The sequence below is a fragment of the Leopardus geoffroyi genome, chromosome D3 (genome assembly GCF_018350155.1).
Source record: "Leopardus geoffroyi isolate Oge1 chromosome D3, O.geoffroyi_Oge1_pat1.0, whole genome shotgun sequence".
Lineage (NCBI taxonomy): Eukaryota > Metazoa > Chordata > Mammalia > Carnivora > Felidae > Leopardus > Leopardus geoffroyi.
The window spans coordinates 63,200,917-63,210,038 of record NC_059339.1 but is presented as its reverse complement, the minus strand read 5'-3'; positions in this window follow the sequence as shown (position 1 = coordinate 63,210,038).

The window sequence follows — 9,122 nt, the reverse complement described above, 5'->3', positions numbered from 1 at the left end:
GGAGGCTCTTGCAGCAAATTAATGGATAAGTGATGAGTAAGTAAGCTATGTAAGACATGAAAGAAGGAGAAATGAGAAAAACCTTGATGACTGATTAGAAGGGAGCATCCTTGGCCTCTCAACTCATTCTGTTTTAAAAGTAGCTCCTCATAGTAATTTGGTGTTAATTTCCTTTCACATGGACTATTTAACATGGTGCTTTGAAAGGCTCCATACGTAATAATAACAGTTATGTTTTGTGCAGCCACAAGGCAGGATGCTTATTTGATTGTCAATCATCCATCCCACAATCCATTTGGCACTGTGCCACAAGCAGTGGCCTGGAAAGCCCTCAGAGGATCCTGCCAACAAGAGCAGTTGGCAATGGCACAAATGAGTGAGTGTGGAGTGATTCACAAAGAGAAACAGCATCAGCAATATAGCAGGAATTGGCGAGGACAGGCGTGTCAAAATCCTGCTTCAAGTCCTTCGGTTCCCTTTGCCCTTAAGATGCTGAATACTGTTATATTTAGGGTCATATGAGCCTACATTCTGTGGGAGAGTTTCCTCCTTTCCTTCAAGGATGTGCAAGTTTCTTACCCTCAATGCCAAAAAGCAAGATGGAATTATTCACACATCTGGCCTGATTGTTACCACCTCCTCATCCAGTGGGAGAGCAAAGTCAATGAACAAAAGACAACTAAATGTGTTAGAGCAGAGAGGGGCTACAGAAAATCAAACATGACTCCCCTCTTTTTTAAACAATGAAGAAGGTGACCTTCAGAAATGGTAAGTTATTTGAATATTTGTATGAAATAACAAATCTAGTAAATAGCAATGCTATGGCTTGAATCTAGTTTCTCTTATTACCAACACACTGTCTTTTCTGGTACTACAGACTTACTACTTAGTTGTCGGCAGTTAGGCCTAGATTAACAATTCAGAGACATGCGATCCAGTGTCAGGTCTATCAGTGACTGAATTTTTTGATCATGAAAACATTTTATATTTCAATGGACTTTGGTTTTGTCTTAAAAACAAAATAAACAAAACAAAACAAAACAGAATAGTGAACCCTACCAACCTTCCTACTATAAGAAACAAATGAGGTTTAAAAAAGAAAAGTTTATTTCATTAGGGAAAATTTGGCATTGTGTTCCTTAAATTCATTGTTAGGAATCTCATGAGAATGCTAAAGCAGGATGCCAGCTTTAGGCGGAGAAGAGATGGATAGGTATGCAGAGCAGAGAGAGATTATCATTACAGAAGCAAGATGCAGTCAGGCCAGAGACTTGGACAGGTTGATCTGGAAATTCTAACTTTTAGGAATAATAGCCCTTGAAAATCACATTTGGTGAGAGGAGGAAGGGGAAGGAGAAATAGTAATAAAATGTTTAGAGAGATCAAGTGGAATGAGAACAGAAAAGAAAAAAAGAGCAGAGCTACAAGAAAAATACTCATTTTTTACAAAGAGCTTTGAGTCTAATAAAAATGGACCTACACTCTAGCCTGAAGTATATGTTAGATGTACAAAAGGATCTGGGAGAATGATGAGAAATCCTTAGAAGGAATCCTTAGAAATAAGTGAGGCAGGATCTACTTGGGTTTAGTGGCAGTCATTGTGAACAAGAATGTTAAATTTCTTATAAGGCAAGAGTTTTGTTTACAAATCTTTTTTGTGCCATGAATTATTTTTGAGAGTCTGGTAAAAGCTATAGAGTCTCAAGAAAAAGAAAATAAAAATATTTACCCACACATATGTGACTGTGTTCCTATACATGTATGTACACCTACACTTACCCAGTTCAACTACATTTACAATTACACCTACAGAGACTTACCTAAGTACTTATACAATTTCATGGAGTTGACAGATTGCCTGAAGTTCATCTCTAGACTGCTAGACCAACCCCCCCCCCGAAAAAAAAAACCCACCAAACTTCTGTCCTACTCAAGAAATTGAATAGAATCTTTGTTTTTACGATTTGGTGATAATTTATCTAAGTAAGAGGAAGAAAAATGCTGAGACAGAGAACACATGAATACATTACATAGCATTAAAAAATGAAAGTTTACCCATAACTTGTTAAGCTAACCAAGTTTACCCATAACTCTGAGGTAAATGGACAAGCTTCCAGCATTCTACTCATTTATAATAGAGCTCATTGCATCCTATGTGATAGTTGGTAATTTACGCAAAATAGTTAGTTAGAACAAGATATTAAAAAACTCATACACATCAACACAATATTTTAATTTATAAATATGTATTCACATATGTAAATTATCTACCAATCTTTTTATGTTTTGTAATTTTGACAACCTTGATATTGATTAAATAAAGAAAAAACATTTTTGCAGGTCCAATTTCTTTGCATTTTGGACAGTCCATTAGCTTTAGAATCAGAATGGCTGAATAAAATAGCTGGATGAGATATAGGAAGATGAGCGATCACAGTCAATTTATATGACTGTTACTCTCTGAAACCTCATGGGACTGTTAGGTTTGAATGAAGTATGTGTCCAAAGTATTTAATAAAATTTTACATGATAGGTGTTCAGTAAATAATTTATTATTGCAAAATAAATAAAAATAAATACAGTAATAATAACTTTGTGAATAAGTTAGACAGAGGTTAGACTGGTTCTAACTGTAGAGAAAACAAAAGTATAACACAGATTGAAAGAAGTCAGAAAAGATAAAAATGGAAATGGTTGCAACCATATGAAAGCTATAAACATGGTAGTATGAGGCAACTAACATAAGAGTCTACTTCTCTGAAGGCTTTTACCTGGGCATTCTCCAGCCCACAGGTGGAAACATAAGGACTTGACTGGTGTGACCACAAAGGAACAGTTCAGACTCAAAATGGTTTTTAGTCAAAAGGTAAGGTAGAAAGAATTCTGAACAAGAGTCGGCAAATGGCTTGTGAGTGCTAACAACACCAACCTGATTCACCCTGAGGAAATAATTTAAATGTTTCAGCTTCATTTCCTTATCTATAAAAGGACAAGGCTGAAAAACACCAGCCCAAACATATCAGTTATTATTCTCACTATGTTTGAATTTTCTGCAAAATCATTTTTGCATATTTCTATCAAAGATCAATATATAATTTATATTAGGTTTTGAAAATATTTGAAAACAGCTCTTCAGGTACCCTAGATTAGGAATCACTACATAAAATAATCCCCAAGCTCACTCTCTTCCAGTTTTCCAAAAATTTATGATTTTAATATATTCTATCAATATACCTATGTGGCAAATAAACAGCACCATTTGCTAGGAACAAACATATTTTTTTCTTTGTATTTTATTAGCTGCAAAAGTATGTGTGTGTATACACACATCTATCTATCTATCTATCTATCTATCTATCTATCTATCTATATGTATGTATAAAGACTTTAAGGTAATACAGCTAGTTGCATAAATGAGACTAGGATGTAAAATAAACTTTTACTACCTTTCAAATAACCATTTACCCCTTTGTTTCTTAGACCAGCACATAAGCTTTCAGTCTGCTCAGGAACCGGAACACACATAAAAGCAGTTTTTGTGTGAATACACCAGGACTTTGTGTCGTTAAATTCGCATGTCAGACTACTGATGTTGTAAAATCAAAGGAAGGAGACCGAATTGAGCATTTAAAAAAGTCAATTTTATTTGTCCCATAAGGAAATAATTTCGTATAATACAAGCCAGAAAGGGACAAAAAGACTAGAGTACTAAAATTCCAATCTCTTTGTCTACTGCAGATTAACCCTAGACTAAAGATCAGCTAAGGAAAGGATGACTTTCATAAGTAAGGATTGAAAAGGAATTTAAACATCTCAGCCTAGATTGAAAGTTGAAGAAACTAAGTTCGTGAAGTTGAGTGACTCGACCTGTCATACAGTGAGGCAAGACAAGAGTCTAAGCAAACCCAGGGGTTTGTTTCTCTCAGTAGCAGTATAGAAGTCTTTTTACAAAGATTTTAAGAACATGGTTGGGGTGGCTGGGTGGCTCAGTCAGTTGAGCGTCCGACTTCAGCTCAGGTCAAGACCTCATGGCTCCTGAGTTCAAGTCCGGCATCAGGCTCTGTGCTGACAGCTCTGAGCCTGGAGCCTGCTTAGGATTCTGTGTCTTCCTCTCTCTGCCCCTCCCCTGGTCACTCTCTGTCTCTGTCTCTCTACTTCAAAAGGAAATAAACATTAAAAAAAAAAAAAGGTAAACACTCATCCATCTGGGGTGACCTAATTTTCAGCGAGATTTGAAAAAAATTAGCAGCCGGTATCATTTTCAAAAATTATTTAAACACTTAAGGTACAACTTGACTCAACGAACACAATTATGGAGTTACTTACTTGAAGTTACTTACTATGTATAAGGCACTTCAAAGAAGAGAGAGATATGACACTATACTAACAAAAGATTATTAGGAGGTAGATATAATTATAAAAGAGCACAGTAAACCCCCTTGAAAAAGAACAAAACAGTACAATCAGGTTTCAAAAGAAAGGGACTGTACTGGAATTAGATAAACACAAAAAAACTCCCTAATTAAGGAATAGAATAACAATAATAAGAAAAGGTTATAAAATGGTACCATGTCAAGTACTAAGTGTTTGGTAGTATCCTAACCTGTACATCAATTCTTTGAAATAGACAAATATTCTGCACATTTTTTAGATATAAAGATGTTATTCACTTGGGGTCACACAACTTTCAATGATTAGAGTCCGAACTCAAACTCAGTTCCATCTGTCTCAAAGACAATGCATTTAAACTCGAGCATATACTGCAAATGATCTGCATTTGGAACTCTGGATAGTTTGTTGGGAAGGGCTCTTTTTTCTTCCATTCTAGGGAAAATCACCTACAAAGCCTCAGTAGCCTAAAAACCTAATTTCAGCACAAAGTCAAGTTTCACTTATACCACAGCTCAACATATAGAAATAAATTCATATAGAAATAAGCGTCACAAATTTAGAAAAATAAGTTGAAATAAACTTTACAGATCAGATTTAAAGGTGTTTTACTTCTTAACAAATGAGATTTCAAAGAAATGGAGTGCAAATTTGGGAGGATCTATGCTTTATCCCTGTATTTACTACCTACTGCTACATAACAGGTTTCCCCCAAATTTAGCACCTCAAAACACCATTTTTTATCTCCCATTTTCTGTGAGTCAGAGGAATCCAGGAATGCTTAGGTGATTTGTACTCAAGGTCTCTTGGGAAGGTCTGGTCAGGCTGTCAGCTGGTGCTGCAGTCTCATCTGAAGGCTTGACTGGGAAACAATCTACTTCCAATCTCAATCAAGTGTCTGTTGGTAGGCCTCAGCTCCTTGGAAGAAGGTGGACTTGGGGCCTCAGTTCCTCCCTGGCTCTTGGCCTGAGACAACTACCTCACCATACGGGCTTCTCCAAAGTGCAGCTTTCAACATAGCTGCCAGCTTCTCTCAGAACAAGTGACCAGAGAAAGAGAATGAGAGAAAAAAAGAGGAAGGTGGAAGACTCAGTCCTTTTATGATGTATTTTCAGAAGAGGCAAATGATAATTTTTGCTATGTACTCTTCTCAAAGTTAAGAGTGTCAAATAGTTTCTGGATTCATTTTTATAAAGCACCCCGACTTTCCTGCCTTCAAATTAGATGAATAATAATTACCCAGCACTGTTTGTTATCAATTATCTTCTTAGCTACCTCTCTTAACTTTCCTTGCCTTTTCTCTGAAAGTCAAGACACTCCTGCTTCAAAAGTTTAGGCTATGTTTTCTTTGTTCAGGAACTTACAAAATAAAAAATCCTACATGAGTTTTATAGGCACTTCCTGTCCTGAAAAAGAAAAGGTAATTATGTCACATCTTAGTATTCTTGTCTCTAGGATGAAACCATTCCAGAAGTAAGAATTATAAAATTGTGCCTCTGGAAAAATTCAGGGGTCATCTCCTCTAAATAAGCCTGTTTAGACCATATAGGCAAGAAATATTTAGACACTACTGATATTCTAACCCAACTGGCTAATTGGGTTAGCTGAATTTAATGGCTAATGACGGCTGAAGATAATTTCATGGCTGAAGATACTAAAGTTCAAAGACGTAACATGATTTACCCAACTGGCACTACTGGTAGTTACATCAACATTAGAATCTGGATCTGCCTCTATATCCATTTCATAATCTCGCCATTTCATATGCTTTTTAGCCATTGATTTTCTTTTTCATCTTTTCAATTCTAGCCTAAATTCTTTTAGCTTTATCTTACTGCTTCTATAATTTGCACTGTGACATTTTCAGTGAGTGTAACAGTGGCCTAGAAACAGTTCAATTTCCAATGGAAATGCCAGCACACCTGAAGTTTGGTTGGGAGCATATATCTGCACTCAGGATCTTAACATGAGTATCCTAACTTGTGAACCTTGGTTCAGGCAAAGACTGGGGGAAGAAATGGAAGCCATAAATGAATATTAGCTTGCTGGAGTACCTTTATCATTACCTCACTGAGAATGGAATTTGAAAACTATTTGGAAGTTTTTCAGGAACAAACAGAATCAGAAGACAAAATTTACTGGTCAGCACTTCAAGATACAGGCAAAAGAAAATATGAGTAACTTACAAATTTCTAAAGAGGTAGATCACTCAGGACAGGTACCTTGCCCAAAATAGGCAAAAATACAAGAGTTACTGAGGCTTGGGCTGGAGAGGTTTTTGTTTTGTTTTAGTAGAAATAACTTTTCTCCATGCTATACTCCCCCAAACACCACTTTGGGACCAAATTCTCATACCTCCCTACATCTATGAGGGCAACCATACTTCCCCCATTTCATCACTGATAAGCCTCTTAGTCTATTCCATGATGATTCTTCAGTTGTAGAATTTAAGGTCTCCAGGACAGAAACCTTTTTGTTTACTGATGGATCCCTGGTGCTTAAAACAATGCTCAGCTCATAACAAGAGCTCAATAGTAAATATTCAGAGAAGGAAAGCATGGAGAAAGCCTGCATTAATGATTCAAGTGAGCAAGCTATTCACTGATCACCAAACTTTTCCACAACTCTCTCCCTTGCCTTGATTTTATACAATAGTTATTCTTCCCAAATAACTATGACAGATGCAATTCTACGTAAAATTAAAGATACTTTTGTGGGTAATAATTATTTGATTGATATCATTGACAGTTGAAGGTATTTGGAGATAAATTGGCTCAGAGCTAAGATTTACCAATTTAAGTACTTTTAGAGGCATAGATGAGTGTTTGAAGGGATCCCAAAGACTGCCTGCCTACCTCCATAATTCTGGAAAGAAAGACAAGCACACGTTTAAGTGATTTGTCCAAAGTTGCTGAGGTAAGTTAAGAAAACCCAGTTTTTTTTTTAAAAGTTTGTTTGTTGTTTTCACTAAACTTATTAGTAACTCTGACATGCCTGTTTATGAAGCATGTATGAACTGAAAGAAGACTTAAATGTTGATGTTTGTTAACAAGAGAGATGAAAACAACCAATTGGTTGAGAAGTAAATACTAGCTCTCAGGGGAGAAATGTATCTAGCTTAACAAATCTTTCTGAGGATAAATAAAACTATTTTCAGAAGATGGCCTATGTTTTCAAGAGCACAGTTATGAATCACTAAACATACATGTCCTGAAGTGGTAGAGGATGTACAAAGAGGAAATGATATCTGATATGCTTCTATAGAACCATGCAAAGCTCTCTCTTCATCATGAGCAGGGGAAGCTATATTACTGCATTCAGGAAAAAAAAATGCTCCTATAATATGAACTTAAATTGTCTTTGTGAGAATTACTGTTTGTAGTGTATGTGTGTCCATATGCATAAATGTGTATACTGAGTTTGATCTAATAGTTTCCCCCATGAAGACTGGAGAAAGATAAGAAATGAAAAGCTCATCTGACACTGGCAAAGGACACAGGGGATCAGACCTGGAGCCTCACCACCTCCAGCCTGGACTGGTCTTCTGGGAAATGTACACTAGTCCCTTTCCATATGACCTCCCTTTATCTACTTCTGTGTATTTTTGAAAATAAATAGCTCAGACTTGGGAAGTGTGATGTTTTAGGACATTTTATCCTTTTTGGGGAGTGGCAGGGTCAGGGAGGGCAAATCTAAAGGCAGTGAGCAAATCAAGGCAATGGTGAACCCAGAGAGGTTTTAATGTTGGCTACCGTGCCTAATAGTCGAGGAAATGCCATAACTGGAATCCAAGTTACCTTCTACCCTACTCCCTGTCCCAGAATATTAATCGCCTCTGGTTATTCTCCATCCTTCAGTAAATAAAGTGTGTTGTACACGTAGCTTTCTTTTTGTGATAGGAATTTATGTATTTGCTTTTTAGAGAGAGAGGGGCAGAGGGAGAGGGAGAGAGAGAATCCCAAGCAGGCTCTATGCCCAGCACGAAAATCATGAGTCAGACACTTACCAACTGAGACACCTGGGCACCCTGATCTTTTTGTGACATTCAGAAAAAATCACAGATAGTGCTTTCTCTGCATTACCCACCCCTTTGGTGAGGTCAGCAGTAGTGCCTGAACTGGAGGAGGACAGAGTTGCTCTGGAACTAGTCACACAGACTTTGAAGAGGCAATAGTGGACCCAGAGGGGCAGCAAACTCGCAAAAGGGAACACCTGCAAGATGAATGGATTCAGGGACAATTGTCTGGCAAATTCTACCTTGTACAAACATCTGCTAGAAGAAGACCCTTGAAAGAAGTGAGGTTAACACTTGGAGTTACTTACAATACTACAATTTCCACAATTATTGAGGAAAAAAAGCAAGACCCAAAACTGTATATGTAATGTGATCATACTTTAAGTAAGATGTACTTATATAACTATGTCTATCTATATCTATGTATATGTTTCATATAATTATATATACATGTGGTTATAACTATGCCTGACATACAGATAAAATAATCTTATGCACATGCATTTTACACAGTTTAAAAGTGAAACTAGAATTTAATGACTAGGATATTCTACAGTTTTAGCAATGGGTTTGTATCTAGGATTAACGTCATACAAGAAATAAAATTTTAAATCCTGGATAATAGTCCCTATTTGAATAGACATCAGGGGTAGTGGTGTCTTTCGAAAAGCCTTGAGCAATATCAGAGACCTTCTCTATAATAAATTCTCACTTGATT